Raw genomic sequence first — 26,266 nt, 5'->3', positions numbered from 1 at the left:
TGGTGCTAGTCTTTTTACTACATATACTACACATTTGTTGTGGATAGTTGTTGATCAGCACCACTTCTGGGTTTACCTACAATTAAAGATATCTCAAAGAAAAAAAAATGCCACCAAGTGTAACTGAAGGCACAAGAGTGAAGTGGAACCTAAAGGGATTACACTGGATATTAAATGTGATATTTTAAAACCACTGACATGATGTTTTAAGAGGTTTGCCAAAACATTAAAGCTTGTACTATCTAGTAGAAACAATGCATGAAAACAGAAGAAATCAAATCAAATGCTCAAGAGGCCACTTCACTGATTGCTTGAACTTAAATTTTTTCATAGACTTAATGTGATGCTTAAAATGAAATGGAGCTTGAGTGTATGGAGCAAAGATAAGATTTGATGTAATGTGCCGATAAGCACATTTGTCATTTTAAAAAAAAGTTTGTAAAATAATTTGTAGAAGAAGGAAGATTAAACTTCTACTGAAAAGACTTTCTCTGATTAGTAAAGGCTAGTATGAAAGATATAAAAACTGCTTGAATTTGCACAATGTAAATAAATGACTGCTGAAGCAGAGGCTGTTTTCTAAACTTTTTGAAGAAGTTAGAATAACACAAAAACAGTTAGGTCCAGTATATAAACATGGAGAAGATAGATTTTTAGTAAAATTAAAAGTAAGACATTACACTGAACTTGAAACAGAATACTCTGAAAATTTATTATTATGGCCGGGTTCCAACCTGGACCACAGCAACAAAGTTCACCTGCCACATTTCTCGGTCCAACATCACAACCTTGAGGTCCTGGATACATTCCAGGCCAGTTTCTGCAATGAAGCTGTTAATGTAGGTATGACGATATTTTCCTGATGACATAAGATGACGATAATTTTGTCTTCTTATGTCATCATGAAGTGGGTTCCACGAGACTAATTTGGATGCTTCCAGTTCAGGGTGGCAAACACAGTGACCAGACAGTCGTAGCTGTCTTTGCCTGATCTTTTCACTAACTTTTGGCAGGTCTCCATAAAGGCATTCATTTGTCATGTGTTGTTGCCACTTCACATTTAGGGCCATTTATAGCATCCTTGTGTAGCAGCCATCTAGCCAGTTTGATAATTTCTTTGTCAGTGTCTATATTTCACTGCCATATAATAGCACTGATTCAACAGTCGCAATGAACAACTTGATTTTGATTCACTTGGGCAATTTGGAGTTCCAGACCTTCTTTAGTTTGTGACTGGCTGTCCAATGATTGTGCCTTCCTGATCTTGATGTCTGCTTCTGAACTGTTCACCCAATCACCTAAGTACTTGAAGTTTTTAACATTCAGTTTGTAACTGCTCAAAACAAATAGTTCAGCATCATTTGATTGGTTGAAAGACATGTATTCGGTTTTCTTGACATTTAAGTGCAGTCCAATATTTTGAAAATGATGACATTTTTCAACACCAAATGTCTGAAAAAATACATACTTGTGCAGAGTTAATGAACTAGTTAAATGAACAGGGTCATGGAGTGCCATAATTCTACATAGCCTGTAATCTTTTAGATTTAGTTTCTTTTAATCATATCTTGTTATAATTACAGTATTTTTGTATCTATTTGGTATTTATTTGCATGCAAATATATGTGTGCATATGTATAGTTCTGTATTTTGTTTATCTCTTCAAGCCTTTGTGGATAATAAAGGAAAGATTATCGTTATTAAAAGCAGTTAGCTAGCAGAATCTTTAGAGCATTGAAAAAGACATATTGTTGAAAAAAATGTACATGATAAAAATTGCTAATGGCATGTAAATAAAGATGTGACAATAACAGGAAAATAAGAAAATTATATGTATCACTCCCCAAATATTATATACAGGCTTGATTACTTTCAAAAAGCACAATATGTCGTTGTCAATGATTCACTCATTATTCTACATTATGTTATTTTCTTCAATAAATGCTCTATCTAATTTCACAAATGTTGTACACCATCATCATCATTTAATGTCTGTTTTCCATGCTGATATGGGTCGGATAGAGTTGGTAAGGTCAAGGGTCACACCAGGTTCCATTGTCAGTTCTGGCATGGTTTCTATGGTCTATGGCTGGATGCCCTTCCTAATGCCAACCATTCAACAGTGATTGGGTGCTTTTTATGTGGCACCAGCACCAATATTTCTAATGTGACACCAGCACGAGTGCTTTAATTAAGGGCTGGATCCCAGAAGTACTACAATACTAGGCCAACCAGTGGCAAAGGTGGCGCAAGCCTCTAACTCTTCACATCATTCTAAAAATCAGCTTAATATAGATGGCTCCAAATAGGGACTGTATCAGATATTAAGCTGATAAGAACAGATACTACATCTTCATCTTAGCCAAAAAGCTGAGAAGTCGTATAAGTATATATATTCAAAACATGGGTACATGATCTTACAAACAGGTTACATTTATTTTCTAAGCTTCTTACCACACAGTCACTCCTGCACCTATATGCGTGTGTGTGTGTGTGTGTGTGTGTGTGCGTGTGTGTGTGTACAGCGTATTAAATGTATATAGATGACACATAACATCTTATACATATATTGGTTAGATTTACTGATGTGTAATTTATGAACATAACACATTAGTTGAGCAAAGAAGGTAACAGAATGACTCCTGCTCATATTGAATGATTTCGATAAAAATCATATAAAGTAGAACTCACTCAACAATATCAAACCATTAATTGTTACTCACAAAAATAAAAAAATCATATATACAAATACACATAGCATATTCTATGAAGATATATATATTCATTGTTTTACTTGTTTCAGTAATTTGACTGTAGCCTTGCTAGAGCACCACCTTAAAGGGTTTTAGTTGAAGAAATTGCCCCCTGGACTTATCAGTCTCTTTTGCTGAACTACCAAGTTACGGGTACATAAACGCACCAGCATCAATTGTCAAGTGATGGTGAGGGGGACAACATACACACATATATATACATACACACACACGTGTGTGTATATATATATATATATATATATATATATATATATATACACACACATACACAGCAGGTTTCTTTCAGTTTCCATCTACCAAATCCACTCACAAGGCTTTTGTTGGCCTGAAGCTATAGTAGAAGGCACTTGCCCAAGGTGTAATGTGGTAGGACTGAACCTGGCGCCATGTGGTCAAAAAGTAAACTTCTTACCACATATCCACACCTAAATGCTTATCATTTTATGCATATTTCTACGCTGACATGGCTTGCATGATACAACTAAATCAATGATGATGGACAGTATCCTTCTCCAATATTTCTGATACAGTATGATTTTTACACTGGATTCCATTTCTAATGCCAACCACTTTACAAAGTGTACTGGTTGCTTTATTTTATGGCACCAGCATTAGAGTAATTGCCTTAGCAATTTGTAAGACTAGAGTCTAGAGGGTCCCTCAACTGAAAGAGAAATAGGAGAAAGTGATGATGTTAGGCAAGGTGATGAGAGAGGGAGTTAAGTATGATGAGATGCAGACTTACAGTTGTGATAGGGTGTTAATGGAGGAAATAACAGAGTAGACACTGTTGGAGGAGAAAGTATGAAAGGGACAGGGAAAAGAAGGAAGGGATTAGTGTCCAGATTAGTGAGAGAGAGAGAGAGAGAGCTTAGTAAGGGTGATGAGTTGGGTTGTGTAGAAGGGATATAGTGTTATACCACATAACAAGGGCAAGTATGAGCAGAAGGTGAGATGAGAAGGTAACATGAAAGAGAAGAAAAGATGAGAATTCAAGGATTAGTGGAGGAGTGGTAACGGCGGTGGGTGGGGGCCATAGAAGTAGGCTAGAGGAGAGATGCATGTTGAAATGATGGTGTTAGATTAGGACAATGGAAAAAGGAGAGGCAGAGGTGTGGGTGGGGAGAGCAGTGAGTGAATGCAGCAAAAGTAAGGAGGGAAAGAAAATACCTCAGGCAGGCTGTGGAGAAAAGACAGTAAGAGCAGAGTGGAACAGTAGGTAAATGCAGGGAGAACAATGAGCAAAAAAAAAAAAAAAAAAAAAAAGAAGCCTAGATAGAAAAGGGAGGAGGGTACAATAAAGGTGAGTAGAGAGTTGAGGATGAATGCACTGAAATCATCCTAAGGGGCAGGGATGCTAAAGAGAAAAGAGTAAAAGAGAGACAGGGGAGAGCAGTAGGTGAAGGCAACAAGAATATCCCAGCCATCAACACACTCTTCAATCGCATTATCTCTGAAATACTTGCCCAAAAGTGCAAGTTTTCTCCAGTACACCGTGTTATCAATTATCACAGTTACTTGTCATCTCTTTTGTGAGGCTCAGCACCTTCAGATCAGTTTTCGCAGCTTCAGCCTATGTCTTTCTCGGTCTTCCTCTCTCACAGGCACCATCCACTTTGAGCACTCAGCACTTTTTATGCAACTCTTGTAATCCATATGCATCACATACCTATACCAACTACACACACAAACACGAACAGCAATAACAACAACAACACAAAAAAGCAATTCTTAATTGCATACAAATACAAAATACCTATGATAAATAAACAATAACAAGAGCAAAAACTAAAGAAATTAACAGCAATGCAAAAATAATGAAGACTCATCTGTATGTTATTTTTATGTAGACTGGAAATGACAAAGAACTGAACAGAGTTGAAAATGGAGATGGAAATCACAATGAATGCAAATTAGATTTTGAAAGTCACTGTAAATTTACAGTATGTTTAACTTAAATTGTAAAAATGTAAAATTACATTTATTGCAAAAATGTAATTATAAATATCAACATAAGAAATAAAAATGTAAATTTGTTAATGTAAATATTTTTGCGACAATTTAAGAACATTAGAATAAATGTAATACAATGTGATCAAGAAAAATGTATTTCATGCAAAATCTAAATTTTTTCCATTAGGTAGCAATTTAGGGCCTAGAGAGCACAAGTTCTCCTACCCTAATTAAATCAACAAGTAACCTATCTTTCTGGACAGTGTTATCAGAAAGGTTGCATGAGCTGTTCATGATACTGAAAGCAAACCTCCCACCACCACTACAAAAAAAAAAAAAAACAAAGAAAGAAAACATTACTGTTAGGATAATTAGACCTTGATGGTGTTATCATGAGACAAACAGAATCGAATTCTTATTAGATGGTTGGAAAAGATAATTATGAAATCTCTATAAATTTTGATGTTATAAAATAAGAGTATATTTACCCAGAAAGTCACAATGCTATCTTTTTGTACAGCAAAATTAATGATTATTGGTACAATGATTAAAACAATATTTAAAAAAATAACTTGAAAGTATGATACATACATCTATTATGAATCATATCTCATTATAAAATTATATCTTTAATTATATGGCCATGCAGAAATAAATAGGTGGCACAAATTCTCTTGTAATTTTTCACTAAGATTAATTCAAAATCAAACAGTTTCTCTTCATGAGGAAGTTGTTTAACTAGATAGAAAAGAGAGCTGTTCAACTGGTTAGGAAATTATTCATTAATGCACCAGTGGAATAAAAAGGTAGTCACACTGATTCAAAACTGAAGCCTATCTATATTGTAATTCATGTCAAATTCTAATATTCATGTTACAAAAAAATATTTCAGCTGTTTGAATGAACTAGTTGAGGCATCATTCATATAATAACGTGTCTTTATTCTCATATCAATATTGATTAATTCATATAAAATAAAGAGTCTATACCAATGTGATAGCTTAGTGCAAAACAATACACTAGACATTAAGTAAAAATTAATTTTGAATTATTTGGAAATATATTTAGTAGAACAAAAACAATCTTATTGTAGTCAAAAGTTTTTATAATAGTAGAAACAGATGGTTTACATTAAAACCCAGTAGTAAAATAAAACATTTGGTTGAAGAAGTTGCCAACAGCAGTAGCATTTCCTCATCTGGGATGTTTCCATGATTTCTGAAAATCTTGATCTGTTTGTTAGTAGATTTGGTTAGTGTGGAGAAAGAGTTACAAATTTGATCCCAACAATGCTTGGTCTTTAGAGCTCCTGCTTCCATGACATGACTGTCTTAAGGTCTGAAGAGAAATGGCATTGCTGTAATCTGTTATTAGTCCATTTTGATGTTTCTTTCAGTGTTTGAGGAGTAATTTACACGGTTATTGGATTTTAATTCATAGGTACAAATTGAATGCAAAATACAAAATGCCAAAAATGTTGCAAGGCAATTTTGTTCAACCACAAACATGCGCCTACAGTTTCCATACCATAATCTATGTCAAAATTCCATTAACTGCACATTAGGAAGATTCTATCTCTCAGAGGCTGAGAGCCATCCTCACACCATCCAATTGCATTATGTGAGACACTATATAGATATAACAACCAATATTTCAAAGGGAAAAAGAAAATTCCACATTCTATCCAGCTTCATCCAGTTACACTGGACTAAGGAAATGACTTCCCCAACATCTTTGGTGCATCCTTGACATCTAGCCAAATATGGCAGCAGTTACCAAAATATAAGATCATTAAATAAGTAATAAAGTTCAGGTTGATGCATAAACAACAAACATATATCTAAAGTTAAAATATAGTCCTCATTAACTTAGATCCATTTTGAATGCTGTTTATAAAAATGTTCTGTTCGTACCATAGCACTGTCAAAAACTGGTTACTTTGTTTTGCTTGTATCTCATTCCTAATAACATGTTTATTTCCTTAACTATTTTTTTCAGTTAAAAAATAAATACAAATCAAATTTTTTTTTCCTGTAAAATTATAACACAATGCAAGTGAGAGGTGTCAAACATCTCTATCACTGAATTTTTTTTCTTACAATGTGTAAGCTAATACTTTTTTCAGATGTAACATTTAAAAATCTGTTAAATGTCAAATGACTGAAACAGAAATATCAGTGGAAAAGCTAACATTTTATCAGCACAGGCCAATAATTTCATGGATTTCTTTTGTATAAGTTAATCAGAGGAAGAGGGGGAGTACATATGACCTTTGCATAACCTCCCAGACTAGTGAGAATGATGTAGTTGAATGTTCAGTTTGAACATCTGCAGGTCAACATCTACAAGAAAGATGTGGGCAGGAAGGTAAATCCAGATAGATGCTCAGGAGGAGGATTAGGCAAAGTATTTAGTTGTTGCTGGTGGTGGTGGTGGTGGTAATTTAGAAGGTGAAACACAATGGGAGTGTGTTAAGACAAGAACTGGCAAGTGTGTGAAGCAGGCCAGATAGATAATGGAAGCAGGGGTCTAGTTCAGAGGCCATTGTAGTCATGGTGGGAGAGACAAACAGAATAACAGATAGCAAAAGGATTCCTTGTCTATGCAAGAGATAAAGTATACTTTGAAAGGTGATATTATATCTGAGAGAGAGATGGATGAGCAGTGAATGTAAAACCTTATTGCAAGCTAGTGTAGAACATATACCATTTCGCTTCAAGAAACTGATTTGAGCACTGACCACTTGGAGAAGCAATAACATGAACTGCATGCCTACTACTTCGATTTATCAACCCCAACATGATGAATAGGAGGAAAATCAATCCTGGTAGGATTTCAACTAAGTGACGAAACTAAATACTGTTTGGCTTCTGCCATTTCTCTCCCCCCTTGTCGTCGTCACTGTCGTTGTCGTCACCGTCGCCGTCGTCGTCGTCATCATCATCATCATCAACAATATTAAAATCTGACCCTATAACATGTTTATACAATATGTACATTAATGGCAACAGTCTAGATATTTTTCCTAAATATGCACTATTATGTTTAAAAGATAATACAAAATAATTAGCTGAATTGACATAACTTATCTCAAATATTTCCCATAGGAAAGAATTCTATGTATCAATCAAACAAATGTATAGAAATGTGGACATTTAAATAAATAACAATATGGATACCAGTTTAAACTTGTATTTTAAACATTTCCAAGAACTTTTTGAACATTGATTTTCAAGAGGAAAATACAACTAAATTTTAGAAACACAATTCTAAGAAAAGATAGCTCTGATTCAACATCCCAAGCAACTATTTTTCAGTTCAAACTCAACATAAATTTTTCAAGTCGGGTTAGTTATCTACAAATTTAACCCATTTTGTTGCATAAAATGAAAACATTAAGCTTCTACCAGTGTTACCCCACCAGTTTATCTTGCTTCTGAAACTATCAGTTTTGTAGTAATTCCATTCCTATGATCCTGCATCCATTTTTCCAAGGTTCCATCAAAATGTGTGCATTTCTTCAGTATTTTATGGAGATTTTTCTTTCCTTTATTAAACTTCATTTATTCCACTAGCAGGCCATCTTTGCAAACTGTGGCCCAAGCTGATTACCTCAAGCTCTACTTCTGTGTTTTTAACATACCATATTTCTAGTTAAAATGCAAAAACATAAGCATGTAATTTTCATACACTTGCCAAAAGAAATAATTTTACAGCAATAAAAACCACAACTGACTTACCTAAAATGATGTGACTAGTGCTAAAGTATTATTAATAGTGAACAGCTATGACATTTTTCAACTTTCATCAACAATATTTTTGTTACAATATTTTTGTTAAAATACACTATGTTTTGATTGATTTGGAAAATAATGAAGAGTTTTGAGAGATAACTATGTCATTGTTAAGTTGGCGTTTGGAACATAGACCAACCTGAAATTTTTTGTGGAATATTTTTATTTAAGCAAGAAATTTATATCATAAAACCAGAGGCATCAGATGGTTTGGTATCAAAAGGGTTACACGAAATAGTAGTAACAAATGAAAATACTTATTACTGATAAATAATGAGATTATGTTTTCTGTGTAAGAAGCAGCTTTTGAATAAAACCTAAATTAATCTCTATCTTTAACCCAGCACTTTTGTTTTAAAAGACATATAGAGATTTATCAGTGTAATTTTAGGAATAAAACACATTGTAGAAGGTATTATTTATACAACAAAACCAACATTAATAACTTTTCATACATTCATGTTTTTCTAGTTTTTCATTACAGTCCCTTAATAAAATGTTTCTCGTCTCGTAGAAATGTCCACAAGCATTTACTCCCAGTTGCCAGCTACACTTGGCAACTCTATAAACAGCCACACACCATATGCACTTCGATAGTTAAGCCCTGTAATTCATGCACAATTATAAAATATCCATACATATCTTATTTGTCCAAGAACCACTATTCAATAAAAAAAGTCCAAACTAGTCACCACCTATCAGCATTAAACACTCAAGAGTGACCTCAATTACTAACTGACTAGACCTAGGCAGGTAAGCTACAATTTAGCCTCATCCATATACCATAACACACGACAGACACACACTACGACAACATACTACTGATGCATACCACTCTACTCTTAGATACTTATTACACATAAGCTGATTAACTTGTGTTTCCCCCACCCCTAACAAACAAAAACATCCATACACCCATCTATTGACACAATGATACAGGCATACATATATGTGTGTATGAGTGTCTGTGTTTGTCCTTCCCCCCACCACTTGATAACTGGTGCTGGTATGTTTATGTCCCCATAACTTAGCAGTGCAGCAAAAGCAACCAATAGAATAAATACCGGGCTTTAAAAAAATAAGTACTGGAGTCAATTCATTCGACTAAAAATTTCTCCAAGGTGGTGCCCCAGCATGGCCACAGTCTAATGACTGAAACAAGCAAAAGATAAAAGATATAAAGCAAATTTACTTATAATGGATTCAAATGGTCATTGAATAATTATTTGAACGTTTCCTCTTGAATGTAAACTAACTAGAAAGAAGAAAAAAAAGAGAGAAACAAAATTTGTTTTGGATTGCACTAAGCTGAAAATATCAATTAATCAGTACATTATGTGAACAAATTCTGAGCAGTATAAACAAATGGTACAAAAAGTGGCGATAGCCAACTAAATATTATGTGTCAGAAAAGATACTAAACTAATTTCTCATACAAAAATGCAATAAAATAGTTTTGTTCATAATTACACAAATTTGTTTGTGTTGTCTTCTATATGTAAATATCTCTAATCTAAATTTACTTCTTAGTAACCAGTTTCTTGGGCAATCTCTTTCTTTACATTAGCCAACTAGTTCTTAATTTATTAACAAAATTATCCTTGATTCAATGAAAGAAAACATTTACTCCTGAGAACCAAATGCTGCATGACAACTTTACTTCTATGATAATAAGTAAAAAGTTTAGCAACTTTTCTCAGACTGGTTTACAAACATTACTTCCTAAACATTTTCATGTCTGCTTTGCAAATTATCATTGTCCGAGTCAGTATTACCTATTGTCTATGTGGATCAGAGGCTCTCATTTCAGCTGTGTACATTCCAGATTTGGCATGGGTACTATTATGGCTGTTTCCTAACACCACTTCTTTTACACTGTGTTATATGCAATTTATGACAGGCACTTGTTATGTCACTGATAAAAGGTTGTTATGTCCTCTTTACATTGCTATTTCATTGTTTGTCAATCACTTTGCACCATGTATTGGGTGCATTTTATCATGGGGTTAACACTAGAGAGGTTGCCTTGTTTCCTGCAAGACAAATGGGTCATCTCTGTCAATGATGACTGTATTTTTCAAGACAGACATGATCAAGAGAGTGATGAAAGAGTATGAATATGTGTGAGACAGAGTAGCAAGATGGGGCATTAAAAGAAATGGATAACAAGAGAGAGAGAGAGAGAGAGAGAGAGAGATGGATAATAGCAAGGTTGATATATGGTAGGTGAGAGTGGCAAGAGAGTAAGTGATAGATAGTAATAGAGGTGGTCTCTGGTGGGTGACATCTAAACAAGAGAGGCAAAATTTCATATTTGGGAGGTCTTTCAGCATGCAATCAAGCAATATGTATAGCACTTACTAAAACATGCCTATGTGCAGTCATAGATGATACAGCGATGTGTTTCATACAGTCAGAAAAGAAAGAAATCATGGTGGAGTTGTCATGTACATCTGTGAAGATGTCACACATTAATTCTATTGTCATATTCAAACTTTGTCTATGATACACTCATAGTGCATGTAAAGCAACTTGATGTGATAATATGTACATCATATTGTCTATACGATGCTGCAAATCACTCTTGTAAACTTGAGGAAAGCTTTAGAATGATAAAAGAAGTACTAACAAAGTTAGATCAACAAATTAATGTACTTCTGTTGGACAATTTCAACTTTTCTGACATCAAATGGCCTGAAGCAACATAATCTCAAGAATGTCATACAAAGAATAAAATTAAGCAGAATTTCAACTTGATCTCACTAAAATGATGTTCATGGAACAAATAATAGTGTTCCCAATCTGGAGCAAAAACATCTTGAATCTCAGTTTCACCAATAATGTGGAATATATCTACAATATGAAGGTGCAGTCAATGATTTTCTGAGACCATAACATAAGTAACTAACAATGTATGTACAAAGCTAATCAAATATGTATATCTCACAGGAAGCACCTAAAGCCTACCCTACCTACACTTCCACAAAGCTGACTGGAAATTGGTTCCAGAAAAAGACCCTACAACAAAACTGGCTCAAAAGTCTCTCAATATAAGAGAATGACATGAAACTTAAAGAACTTGTGTCAATAATGCAAGCCATATGCATAAAATTTCTCCCAAAGTGCCAATACACAAAAGCATGATTCTTCTAGACAAGAGAGTTCTCACGAGACAAAAAGTAAAGTGACATGGACGTGCTATTATAAGAGGCTTCTAAATGTGGAAAATGCACGAGATAAAGAGGCACTAATTCGTGTTGACCCTACAGAAGGACTAATAGTTCATATTAAAAGCAGTGTGATAGATAAAACAATCAAGGACATGAAAAATGATGCTGTTCTTGAGATGGCCCATCCAACCAATGCAAATATGGTAGAAACAGGCACAGAAAATGATGATCGTGATCATGATTCATTTCTAATCATTATCAGAAGCAATTTTACCTCATTTCCTAGTTATGTTTGAGAATTAAGTATTCTAATATACCTTACAACTCAAAATCAGAAATCAATTTTTACGTGCTGGTAGCACATTGAGCATGGTCAATACTAGTACCACCTGACTGTCCCCCATGCTGGTGGCATGTAAAAAGCACCCACTACACTCTCAGGGTGGTTGGCGTTAGGAAGGGCATCCAGCTGTAGAAACCTTGCCAGATCAGATTGGAGCCTGATGCAGCCTCCTGGCTTGCCAGTCCTCAGTCAAACCATCCAACCCATGCCAGTATGGAAAGCGGACGTTAAACGATGATGATGATGATGATGATGAATTCTAGAACTAAATTGCATTCATGGAATAGAATACAATTGCAGTTTCTGCACTACAAAAGTCTATGAAATTATCTTTACTAAGATTACCAACTTTAATAAGCACTAGGATATAGCTTTGTACATTTCTCCTCGTTTCTTTTTATAAGACATACGTGCTTGTTTTTTTATGGTTTCATTTTACAGTTATGTTTTACCAGCTTAATACACAGTGTAGCCTTATACATTTATAGGTTTCTCTGTGATCTGAGAACAAATATTTTTTCCACATTTTATTAGATTTGTTAAATTAGCTTTATTATTTGTTAAACTAAATGAATCTGTATAGTACTACTCTTCATATATATAGCCTTGGGTACCTATTTACTCAAATATTTAATATTTCTGATATTCTCTGTTTTTACTTCATAGTCCTACCAAATTTCCACACTGACACTCATATATTGTTTATTAACAATTGTATTTATATCTTACCCTGCATTTTATTCTTGACTTACAAATCACTTATCTTTCTAATCCAATACTTTTTTCCACAACCTTTCGGCATATATATTTACATAAAGCATTTTTTTCCTACTTTAGTTCTGATATATTAATCCAGGGCTCCTATTTAGACCTTCATTTACTCTATACACTTCCGTCTATATTCTGTTGCTACATTCCATGATAATCCCTTTTGAGTGCCTACATGTTTTGAATTATGCATTTCAATGCATACTTTCCTCTATTCCATTTCATATACATACATATATATATATATAAACAATATATGAGTATATGCATATATATGTACAGGTATGTACATACCTTCATCTACATGTACATATAGATACATAACTGGGTACATGACGTGGTATATATTGTGAGGTATATTTGTCACCTAAATGTGGCTAACCCTTAAGGGTTGATGCTACTGTAGCTTGTAGCCCCAGGAAGACATCTCCTCCAGCTGGCTTTATAGAAAATATCAAAAGTTACAGAGCTTATAACATTATCCTTAAAGAACCACAAAGATGTACCCCTGTGCAAAATTTCAGATATATAGGTACAAAAAAGTGGAAAGTGTTCTACATACATATATTCATTCATGTAGACACATGTAGTTAGATTGATATTTTTTGATGAATTCCTTGAAAAAATGTTGATCTGCAATTTGTCCAAGAATATTGATTCATTAGGAATTGTTGCGTTCAAGTTCAAGTTGAGCCACATGAAAATGAATAAGTAAAGAAACAAATGTTTAACATAAAATTTTTTTTTTGACCCCCTCCCCATCTGCACCCCATAAAAAAAATACTGTGATAATTGTCTGTAATTACTGCAAATAAATAATTTTTCTAATCAGTAAGTTTTTCCAATATCTATTGTTTTTTTTGGGTACATATATTCTTAGTTCTTTTAAGAGTACAAAAAGTATTAGGAAACAATTTAGTTTTATCTGAAAGATTTAAGGATGAATGTGAAGTATCTACTTCTGTGATTGTTGATTCCAAGTGACCATCGATTTGTAACAGGCATCATCTGAAAAACAATTCTCTGTGTGTAACACAAATGTGGCCATCCAATGTTTAAAGCTGGTGAACTGATTTTGACCTGACACATTCTTGGAAAGTGGGATGCACAGCATAGACTCCTCCTCCTCCTCATCTTCATCATCATTATCATTATTATTTAATGATTGCTTTCCATGCTGGCATGGGATAGACTACTTGACTGGAACTTATAAGCCAGAGAGCTGCACCAGGTTCTAGTCTGAATTTGGCTTGGTTTCTATGGCTGAATGCCTTTCCTAATACCAACCACTCCAAGAGTGTAATGGGTGCCTTTTATATGTCATTGGCATTGGTGCATTTATGTGTCACCAGCACTGAAGCTGTTACATGTCACCAGCACCAGCCACAACTTCACTTTCATTTGGCTTGACAAATCTTCTCAAGCACAGCAAATCACCAAAGGTTATGATCACTTATTGCCTCCATGACACCCCACATTCGAAGATCATGCTTCACCACCTGGGTCTACCTCTTCCACAGGTTCCCTCCACAATTAGAGATCAGCACTTCTTTACGCAGCTGTCCTCATCCATGGACATCACATGACCATACCAGCATAGACATCTCTCTTGCACACCACATCTGATGCCACTTTATGCCCAATTTTTCTCTCAAGATTCTAACACTCAGTTGTACATGTACACTGACACTGTACATCCAGTGGAGCATACTAGATTAATTTCTTTCAAGCCTTTGCTTGTCCTCTGCCATTGCAGCCTATGTTTCACTGCCATGTAGCATAGCTATTTGCACACAGGCATCATACAATCTGTCTTTCAATCAGAGGGAGAAGCCTTTGTTGCCAACAAAGGTAAAAGCTCTCTGAACTTTGCCCAACCTACTCTTATTCTAGTAGCTATGCTCTCAGAACATCTAAAGTATAAATAAATGTTATGTACTGGCAGCCTACAACAAAAGCACCAATTTTTACTCTTTTTCTTTTGTTCTGTGTGTAATATGAAGGAATTAAGTAATATAGCAGCCTAAACAGTCTTTGAGCAAATATATCATCTTTGCAAAATATAAAATATACTAAACCCAGTGTTGCCTGGGTTTATAGAAAATATCAAAAGAAGTTGCATAGCCCCTCTCTGCCTGTAATTATGTCATGTAGTGAGTGCATATGTCACACGTATACATATGAACTTGATCATTTATGCAAGAGCATGTATATTTATGTGTATATGTATGAGGAAGTATGTGTCTTTGTATATATTTGTGAGTGGGTATGTACATTTGGGCATGCATATATGTATCGTGTATCTGAAAGAAAAAATACAGATGTATGTACCTAGCACAAACATTGTGTGTGTGTGATTGTCTGTCCCTCTTTCTGACATCAACAATAATTCGTCCAACCTTGATTCATATGCATACACACTCACGAACCAGCAACCACAAATAGATATGTACATATGCATATGTGTTAGTGAATATATTATGCTTGTGTATATGCATATGTATTTATATGTTTGTGTATATGCATGCATGCATGTATGCATGTATGTGTATTGCTTCTATGTATAAGTATGCATGTGTGACAGTAAACATGAAAGAAAATATATGTCATTTATGTATATGTCAACTTTGTGGTTAATTGGTTGATACATGTACATACGTATTTACACACATACATATGTATGTATGTATGCATGCATGTCAACACTAGAGTCTTTCCTGCAGATCAGCAAATTTAGAAACATGTCTTTATCAAGGAGAAATGTTCAACAAAAAATATATATCATAGTGCAAGCCTAGCAAAACAGTTTTAAAATGGTCAAGGAGGGGTAGACTTAGGATGTATAATATATGTACATTGCATCTCTTGCTCTTTGTATTCCTGCTAAGTTTCCATCTATTGGCCTCTGCCTCACCCTCTCATTTATCATTCATTCTGTCTCCTATCTGCTGCATCATGCTGCCTGTGTAATGAGGAATACCATTTAATCTGTTCATATTTAATCTCACCACAAAGATCCATTACTATTCAGTACCTCTTCAACCTTCACCTCTCAATCAAACTACCTCTCTTTTGTTATACATGTATAACAAGGGATGGCACTAAATCTGTCTATATCCAGTACTCCCTAATGTCATTCTTCATTACCATAAACTATTCCTCTCTATCCACATCACTCTATGCCAATGACAACTACCATTGCCACTTGACATTGTCCATCTTTAATGTTGTCCATCACCCGCTCTCTGCCACTCATCTCCATATTTTATCATGTTGCTCATGATGTTTCTTATTCACTCTCTTTAAGAAGAACCAACATGTGCTTAGTACTGTCTCTCTTCTATTACATTTTCACTTATCACTGTGTTTCTCCCATCATACCACACCCTCCCCTTTCACTCCTTTCGTCATCACTCTCCTTGGTCATGCTTGCCTTGAAAGAGAAGGGATATTGTGAAAATATTACATTATGTTGATATATACATCACAACACCACAATTTTCCATGTAGGCCAGTAAATTTAGAAAAATTTCTTCAATCTCCTTCTGCTGTCCCCACTTCACTCTGTGTGTGACTATCTGTTCCTCTTTATGACAACAACAATAATTCATCCAAACCTGAATCATACACATACACACTCACAAACAAACAATCACAGATATATTATAGATATGTCTGTAGAGATATATGTTAATGATTATGTGTGTGTGTGTATATATATAATAAAATGTAACAACAAAAGAATGAGACCTCAATATTAGAGAAATAGAGGAGTGTTTACATACGTTATAATTTAGAACAAACAGTAAAAGGTTGTCATTATAGTACTCAGAGTTTCAAATGTCAGAGCAAAGAGCTACGCCATTTTTTTAATTTTGGAATTTATTGCATTTTAAAATTTTGGAATCTTTTTTTTTTTGAGAATTCTAATTTTGAATCATTTTGGAATCTATTTTGTTTCTTTTTCTAGTTAATTTTAGTTAATTTCTGTTTATTTTCAGATCATTAAAATGGAATGTCAAGTTAAGAAAAACAAGCATTTTCGACACCTTTTTGCTTTTAATCAAGGTTCTAAGGCTACAAAAGCCACTCGCGACATTTGTGCTGTGTATGGAGAGGGTCCATAGCTGAAAGAACCACTCATCATTGGTATGCCAAATTCAAAAATGGAAATTTTGACCTCAAAGATGCACCTCATTCTGGCCATCCAGTTGAGTTCAATGAAGAGTGATTAAACCAACTTTTGCACGAAAATTCTCGTCAAACAACAATGGAACTGGCTGAGAAAATGGAATGCTCCCACACTGCTATAGAGAAGCATCTTCACTCAATGGGAAAGGTTCAGGAGTATGGAGCATGGGTTCTGCATGCTTTAAATGACAACAACTAAAATCAACGAGCCACAATCTCCACTGGTTTGCTTGCTCGTCACCGCTCAACTCATGGATGCAAGCAACAATTTCTTTACCGAAAAGTTACTGGCGACGAAAAATGGTGCCTATACATCAATATGAAGCAGTATTAGGAATGGTTTAGCCCCGGTAAACAAGCGACACCGCACATGAAATAAGATCTTCATCCACATAAAACGATGTGGTGCATATGGTGAGACTGGGAAGAAATTATCCATTATGAATTGCTTGAACGGAACCAAACAGTCAACGCAGAACTCTATGTTCAACAGATAGAATGACTCAACAGGGCTATTCAAGAGAAAAACCTAATGAGCAGCATGGAGTTCTTCTGCTGCATGACAATGCCCACCTTCATATTGCCAATATGACCAAGGAAGCCATTCAAACGCATAGTTGGGAAGTGCTGCTACACCCGCCGTACTCTCCTGATTAGGCACCAACGGATTTCCATCTCTTTCGATCTCTTTCAAATGCTATGCGCGGAGTTTCGTTTAATACTGATGCAGAATTGAGAGCTTGGTTGGATCAATTTTTCAAGTCGAAATCAGGTGATTTCTACCAACAAGGTATTGAAAATCTTGTTGAACGTTGGGAAGAAGTTGTAAACAACAAGGGTGAATACATTATTGATTAATTAGTTGTTATTTTTTATTAAACCCTTTATAAAATTTAAATTTAAAAAAATGGCGGGAACTTAGTTGCCAACCTAATAGTTGCAAAAAGCACTTCTTAATCACATGACCATTTCTGTGTGTGTATACAAGGATGTGTCATAAATTATATGCAACCATTTCTGTAATTTAAAACATACACTAGGGTTGAACAATTACATCAGTTTTCGCTATAGTCTCCTTGATTTTCAACACACTTCTTCCAGTAGTCCACAAGCTTGCTTTGGATTTTGGCTCAAAGTCATGGACCCAAGTTTCATCTCCTGTGACTATTCTCTCCAAAAAATCTTCACCTTCACCATGGTAGTGACTAAGCTTTGACAGATTGCCACATGACTGCACTTATGTGCTTCAGTAACTCTCTTGGCACCCATCTCACACAGACTTTGCAGAAGCAAAGCTTGTCATGGATCACTGATCTCTGTTCTTCCTTGGTGCACACTGCCAATGGAGTGGCCATTTTTATTCTGTAACACAAGAAAGAAAACTGGAGTGATCAAGGTCAAACCTTGGTTATGTAACCACAAGAGAATCACTTTTTAGCATGCAAGTGCTAAAGGCAGGGCGGCCAACCTACAGAAAGTCATACATAATAATATCTGATCAAACGGTTCAAGCCAAACAACCTTAACGACAAAGCAACAAATAAAACAATAATTTCAGATCAGTGACAAAAGGGATCAAATCAAGTGCAAAAGTTTTGAAACATTCTTCATATACACACACACACACATGCATGTATGCATGTATGTATGTATTACGTACGTACATATATTATTCTTATACAAGAATGTTGCTGACATTTACTATTTACTTTACTCTAGATTTACATGTTTTTAATGTCTTCTTGTTTACTTCATCACTGTTCATAGCTTTTAGGAAAATAGGCTTGCTTGTATGAACTCAGGGAGGAGTTCAATAAATCAATCATTTGTTCCCTGCATTATCAACAGTGAAGGTGGCAAACTGTTTGTGCACCATGGTTTTGAAAGCTAGAGTTCCATCCACTGAGGTAGCTGCAATTGTATCTTCCAGAAGTTTGTCCCATCTATTAATAGCCAAATGCAGAAAGCTCTCATTCAATACGTGAATCATGGCATCAGGCATTCACAGATATGACAGCACTAGTCTTTGTATAACATCTTTTATAGAACATTTGAGTTGAAAGAGTGTTTCAACAAACCAATGACTGGTCCATTACTCCATCAACGGTAAAAGTAACTGAAAATATCTGCTCTCAGATTTTGAAAGTATGCTCTACCAGTTAAAGGTTATTTCTACAGAGGTATAGAAATACTTCTATAAGTTTGATTCATACGTTGATAAACACGTGCTGAAAGCTCCTGTGCAATGTGTGGGTTTTGGTATCAAGCACTGCCATAGCAGCATAGCTCTGAATTCCAGTAGACTGCAGTTTCCATGCATTTTATACAGTACTATTCTTACAGCAAACCTGTCTCTTGTGCTGTAAGATTTTGCTAGCATCTACTCCATCAAATATGATGATGCTGGGAGTATTATTTTGGACTGAGTTGAGTTGGCTGAATATGCTATGCAAAGCATTCATCTAGAATAGACAGATGTATTGCATGAAAAATTGAACCTTCCATAATCAGTTTATTTGCACCATTCCTCTATGCTGCCCAGTTATATACAGTGGAGATGCTCCACTGATACCATTCCACAGCATATGGTTAAAACAAAATATCTCAAGCTACTTTTTCTTAAAATGGCTTGTTTTCCAAAAAGAAAGAGTGTGAGTTAAGCTCTTGGCTTAAAAAAAAATAATAAATACACGTTATTTCCAAATACATTCACTGGTTGCATCCAACAGATCTTGTCTGCTTTAGAAAAAAAATGTTCCTAACGGAACTGTTTAAATTTCTGCAATAAGAATTTCATTGATTCTAATATTTGTAAATCTATGTTAAATTATTTGATATTTGCAATAGTAGATTTTTAGATACAAGTGTTTCTTCTATGTTCCATTTATAAATTGTCAAACAAGAAAAGTTTTTCATGCTGACCCTTAGAAATAGATTCTTTGATGCAACACTATTAACCTTGAATGAGCTGGTATTTTGTGCCTCTGGGTCAGACATTCTAGTTACATTTATATGTATAGCCAACAAATACCATACCTGTTATTGATCAGTAGTTGTAGGAAAACCTCACATTAATAAAGACACTTGCTCTAACAGTTTGCTAATATCTGAAAGCATTAATAAACTGATAAACTCACTTCTCAAGATTCATTTCGCATATAAATGGATATACTTTAGTAACTGACATTTGATTGAGTTCTGTCACATGATCTGTGTGTAACGAGTTCTTGTTTCTTACAAATGTATTTCAAGTGTGTTGTAAATTTAATTAACATTTAAATTTCCAACAAAATAAATGTAAATCTGTTAAATTATGCAACAGAGGACAGACTCTCCTACCAAAGCTAAAATATCAACATATTAATAAATACCAGATCTAAAATAATTTTATAGTGAACCTGAATCTTTTGCACACTACTATATAAAATTATGAAAAAGATTTAGGCAGGACATAAAATTACTTCAAATTTGCTGTTTATTTAAACATATATGCTAGTGGTTATATGGATAGATAATACCTAAGAACAGACAGAACTAAAATTTATTGTACATTGTTCATTTAAATTCTGCTTCTTATTGTGTTCAAATGCATGTTAAAACCACAGTAACATTTTCATTAAAAACTTTATTAAATAACTCTACTGGTGACAGGTTTTCAACAGGCTTTTCAGATGGTAAGAATGACAAGGAAATGTTTGCGATAAGAGCATAGAAAATACTGCAAGGGACATTGTTAAAAACACTAGTCTTTCAATTTTTTCACCTGTACATATTGGAGACAGATAGATAGATAGATAGCTATGTACATGTATACAGACACAATATGGGCTTCTGCACAGTTTCAGTCTATCAAATTCCATTCAAATAGTATTAGTCAATCCCAAATTATGACAGAACACATAAAGCAAAGGTACCACATATCAAGGTTGAATGCAGAATGTAACAAAGGAAACTTCTTAACTATACAGCCAAAGCTGTTACTAGAACAAAATTCTGTTTAATGTAAAATTGTCAACATTATCTCAAAACTTAAGAACATTCTACAATGGACTAAAGATCAGCTCTAATTCTCTAAATTAGTGAAACATGAATCTATTACGATATAATTAGAAACATATTTAAATTTACAAAATACTTAAGCATATATAGATACCAATTTGATCACATTCAGCTAATCATAATAGAAACATCTCCCTCAAACTGAAATCTTTAGAATTATTGCACAATTATTATAAGCCCACTTTATTACTATAAAAAATTTGTGTAACTGTATGCATATAGCTTGCTTCCTAATTTTGTTGATACTCCAAAAGTATCCATCAACAGGTAACCAGATCCATATATTTACAATTTAATCTCGTGGGAAGCAACATTTTAAGGAAAACTAAGCTCAGAATTGCAAGCTGTGTTGCTGCTGTCTATGGTAGTGACTTAAGTCCTACTCTGCAGAATGCCTTATAGTTAAATGAAGAGAAGAATTTGAGAGTTATGTCTTTCTCAATAACTACATGATTCTGTAACAAGTTACTAACAAGTTACTACCTAATAACCTATCAAATTAGTTATGTTTTTGTACAAACACACAAATTCAAACAAAACTGTGTAAGAATGAAAATATTTTCTGTGTTTCTCTAATTCTAAGATATAGAAGCGGGCAATGAAATATCTTCATAGTTTCAGAATAATAAATTTCTTTAGAAATTATCCTTGATGGTAGCCTAGTATGATACAAAAAGTTGGCTGAAACAATACAAGAATATCTGTCAACAATAACATATAAATTTAAGGCAGTAGATTGACAGAAACAGATGACTTGCTGAACAAAAAGTCTTTTGTTGTTTCATTCAAAACCTACCTGAGTTAACTTTGCCTTTCATACTTTTACGGTTGATAAAATAAGTACCAGTCAAATATTGGATCTGATATGATATCAGAAATCAATAATGATATATATGTCTTAAATATTCTAGGGCTCAAAATGACTAAGTAATGCTGGGTAGAACCTTTTACTTCACATCATATCAATTCACCCAGCTGACAGGAATAGATACTAGATCAATCTAGTTCAACTTCATACTAGAGTCCCAAGTCAGCACCATCTGCTCTGCTTATTAGATTACAGGATTCTGTAATCTAATGATTATGATAAGGGGCTTAGTGTACGTGTTTCTGGTATAACAGTTTATTCACAGGACATCAGTCATCAGGTGGATAACTCTTTCAGCTAGAAGGAATCATAGTTCAGATATTTTCTTGAATTATCAAAAAGTCTTTGAACAGTTTGAATATATTTTCAATGTTTATTTTCAGCAAGATGATGCAAGTATAATAAACTAATACATTTTGACAATTGACACAACACAATTTGTGTGTCAGTGTTTTAATTCATCACTAAAATGTCAATCTTAACTTTTGCTACTCTACAATTCAAAATTATTTTATAAATTCTGTGACATTTAACTCCCCAAACTAATTCTATGAAGTGAGTGTTCTGTTGTCATAGGTTACAGTCAATATTTTATTTGTAATTCTGCCAAGGTCAACTTAGCCTTTCATCCTTTCAGAGTCGATAAAATAAGTACCAGTTGATCATTGGGATCAAAATTGCTGGCCTTGTGCAAAAATTTGAAACCAATATTTTATTAGTAATTTCATGTTCCAACTCACAAACACTACTTTAATGTTTCAGCAACATACTAAAGGAGATCCTATCTTCATAATTTGAAGCTATTATATGAACAGGCAAAATGATGAAAAGTATGATCAAAACAAATAGCTAATTATACATATAGTTTTATTTAATCTAAACTTATTTTACATTATAATTAAATAGTATCCCAAGTGGTACAGTTTTCATGTTTATATTCCAAAGCAATCAATTAAGTATTAAAAAAGATTGTTTGTCATCAGCATACTAATTTATGTGAAGTTTAGTCAAATAGTCACAAACTTTGAAATAACTGTTTGGTGTGCCTGTTTTGATGCTATTGTTATATTTTGCTAGTGTAATGAAATTTTGCAACATCTGGAAGAAATGGCTATAAAGAGAACTTATAAAAAAAAAACTTTAGTTAAATGACATGTGCTAACACATGTCAAACAAAAGAAAAGATATCAATGAATGGGCTATGAATCAAGACTAGCAACACATCTGCAGAGGATTCCTATGTTTTCTTTTATCTTTTATACAATCTAGTTCTGAAAGCTCAAATATAGATAGTCATTCTCATGGATTCAATTAATTAAAATTAATGATATAAATTAGCACAAATGAGTTGTAATGCAAAGTGGCCTTCTGTAGTGCATTGGACAAGAGTGAGCAGGACCATAATGTAGTGTAAACAATAATTATAAAGCAGAATAAAAAAAATTGTAAGGATAATTCTTTATCATCAATGGTTCAACGCCCACATTTCCATGCTACCACATATTGAAAGGGTCTGCAGAATGGCAAACTGCCATTTGTCATAATTTTGCATTCTCTCAGCTATGAAGTACAATATTCTCAGATTTTACTTCACAATTCCTCCTGAGTTTTCTGCCAGAAGAATCTTCTACTAAGCAAACTTTTACACCCAGCACTCATTATCCAATTGTATCAAATATCCATCCTAATGTAATCATTTCTGAGTTACAAACAGGACTCTAGTACATGACTTGACCTGCTCTCAGAATCCATGTAACTATACCAGGAGCAGAGAACCATTTCAGTTTGAGGCTATCATTGAAGTGAATATACTAAAATATGGCAGCATTAAAGACTATGTTATTAAATACATGGAAAAAATGTAATTTATCATCATCATCATTTAATGTCTGTTTCCCATGCTGGCATGGGTTGGACAGTTTGAAAGGAGCTGGCCAACTGGGGAGGTGTCCAGGCTCTGATTGTCTGTTTTGACATGGTTTCTAGGGCTGGATGTCCTTCCTGATGCCAACCACTTTACAGAATGTGTTGGGTGCTTTTTATGTACCACTGGCACAAATATTGAAGTAAGACATAAATATGTAAACTATTCTTTCATGACTTTAAGAAAATTGTGGTACTGATTTCAGTGTGTGTATGTGTATGTGTGTGTGTGAAACCACTGCTTGGTTGAAAGATTGTAATTTTGTAATTTAATTGGGTTTTGTTCTTTTTGTCACACATTGTACAATCATTCACTTTTTGATGTTCTTGCAAATTTTCACTGCCTTAGGTATCATGACCATCTGTTGTATCTCTATAAAAAATAGAGCTACATTCTTTCTCCAAAAATCCAAGTTCAGCATTGGGCACTAGATTTGTAAACTTCTCATCTGATTTTATTTATGATTTTGCAAATTCATATAGCTACAGGTTTGAAAAATTACCCCTTCTATGATTAATACTACCATGTCATTACTTTCAAATATGTAACCAGAATGAACCAGATGCAGGCCTTTCTGAATTTTTGTATGACATGTGTAATGCCATGATTATATAACTTATATTAAAAATAATGGTGAACTAATGTATAGATTCCCTGTAGTTCAAACAGTGTTTGCTAAATTTATCATGAGCAATAGTTTTCGAGGCCCACTACAAAAAGATTGCCAGTACCAAGTTTACACATTTAAAGAATTTCTTCTACTGACTTAACAACTATCAAGAAAATAAAACTAGAAAACAAAAACTGAATATTTCACGAAAATAATATGAAATATTTAATTATTTTAATATTAGTCTAACAACTTTTCACATATGAAGGTACGTAAAGTTCTGAAGTACCTTATCTATTTAGGAGAGATCTGTAGAATCATTCTGCATTGGCCTTGAAAAGAAAACAATAGCCAAGTGAGAAACGACAGACACAAGTTTATCCTAAACAAATCTAGCTTTATTTAGCAAAATTTTTCGTACACTGTCTTGTTTTTCACTTTATCTATTTCACTGAGAATTTGAAATGAAATATGTTACCCATAGACAAAAAAATGTTATGGATCATGGTTTGAGGGTGGGGGAGAATCTTTACACTGATCATAACTGAGAAAGTTACAGTTCTATATTTAAGAGATGAGGAATTATTTACATTATTTACATTATCTACATTTGACGGATATTCGTCCTCATCTTGTTTGTTGTTAACACAACGTTTCGGCTGATATACCCTCCAGCCTTCGTCAGGTGTCTTGGGGAAATTTCGAACCTGGGTTCTCATTCCTATCGATGTTACTATTATTATTATTATTATTAATCAGGTCGCTGCCGTGAATCGAACTCGGAACCTTGGGGTTAGTAGCCCGCGCTCTTAACCACTACGCCATATGCCCGTGGGCAATTATGGGGTGAATTTTAAGGCTTATAAATCTATTATTTTTCTATCCTTCCTCAATACCGGTTCCCATATGCTATTCATATCTGCACTCGGTCTGCTTAGGAGGTTGTTGTGTCCTAGCATATGTGCTGCTTCTTTTAGTTTTCGTATTTTCCAGTGTTGTTCCCTGTCTATTATTTTAACTTCATCCCACAGGGGGAGGTGGTTTCCATTTTTCCATACATGATCAGCTATACCCGATTTATCGATATCTCCTCGTGTCACAGCTTTGCGATGTTCTTCTACCCTTATTTTGAGGGGGCGACATGTTTCGCCTTTGTATAACCTACCACAGCTGCATGGGATGGAGTACACGCAGTTTTTGGTCATATTCTCGTGTTGGTGGTTTTACCCGAAGGAGATATTTGCGAAGTGTTGTATTGCTCTTGAATACTGCCCTGATGTCATATGGGCCACATATCTTTTGTATCTTTTCGGAGAGGCCTTTCACATAGGGTAGACAGACTGTAGACAGTTTATTGGTTTCATCCTCTCTTTTCTTCATAATTGGAGTAGATAGTATGTTCTTGGGGTAGTTGTTTCTTAATAGATTGTTACTGAGCTTGATCATTTCCTCGTGGTGGGTATCACGATCGCTACTTATATTCTTTGCTCGGTGTTTTAGGCACTGAGCAATTCCTCTCTTTACACTGTATGGATGGTGGGAATTGAAGTTAAGGTATCGTCCAGTGAAGGTTGGCTTGCGATATACGGATGTCCTGAATCCATACTCGGTGCGTGTTATTAATACGTCCAGGAATGCTAGCTGATTGTTCTGTTCCTTTTCCATGGTGAACTGTATGGATGGATTTATTGAGTTCACATGATCTAGCAGCATTTGGACATCTTGCTGGTGGGGCCAGAGAATAAAGGTGTCATCAACGTATCGCAGCCATAGGGTTGGTTTTAGTGGTGTTGATCCTAAAGCCAAATTCTC

General features: G+C 34.5%; 1 protein-coding gene and 1 non-coding gene across 16 annotated transcripts in view; both read right to left on the bottom strand.

Annotated features, from left to right (window-relative positions):
• Positions 1-26,266, bottom strand: part of LOC106870398 (beta-hexosaminidase subunit beta) — a 132,090-nt gene that overhangs the window by 64,075 nt on the left and 41,749 nt on the right. The window contains exon 1 of one of the 15 annotated variants that reach the window (XM_089360654.1): positions 5,216-5,544. The exons of the other annotated variants lie outside the window; for them this stretch is intronic. The gene's annotated coding sequence lies outside the window, so the exon portion shown is untranslated. Of the gene's footprint in view, positions 1-5,215; positions 5,545-26,266 lie in introns of those variants that run through there. 15 annotated transcript variants of the gene reach the window in all.
• Positions 2,189-2,382, bottom strand: LOC128250048 (U2 spliceosomal RNA). The gene has a single exon (XR_008266165.1). It is a non-coding gene; the product is annotated as a U2 spliceosomal RNA (small nuclear RNA).

The sequence above is a fragment of the Octopus bimaculoides genome, chromosome 1 (assembly GCF_046866305.1).
Source record: "Octopus bimaculoides isolate indiv1 chromosome 1, ASM4686630v1, whole genome shotgun sequence".
In the NCBI taxonomy this organism is placed as follows: Eukaryota; Metazoa; Mollusca; class Cephalopoda; order Octopoda; family Octopodidae; genus Octopus; species Octopus bimaculoides.
Note: the sequence above shows the minus strand (reverse complement) of the source record. Positions and strands in the feature narration are given on the sequence as shown.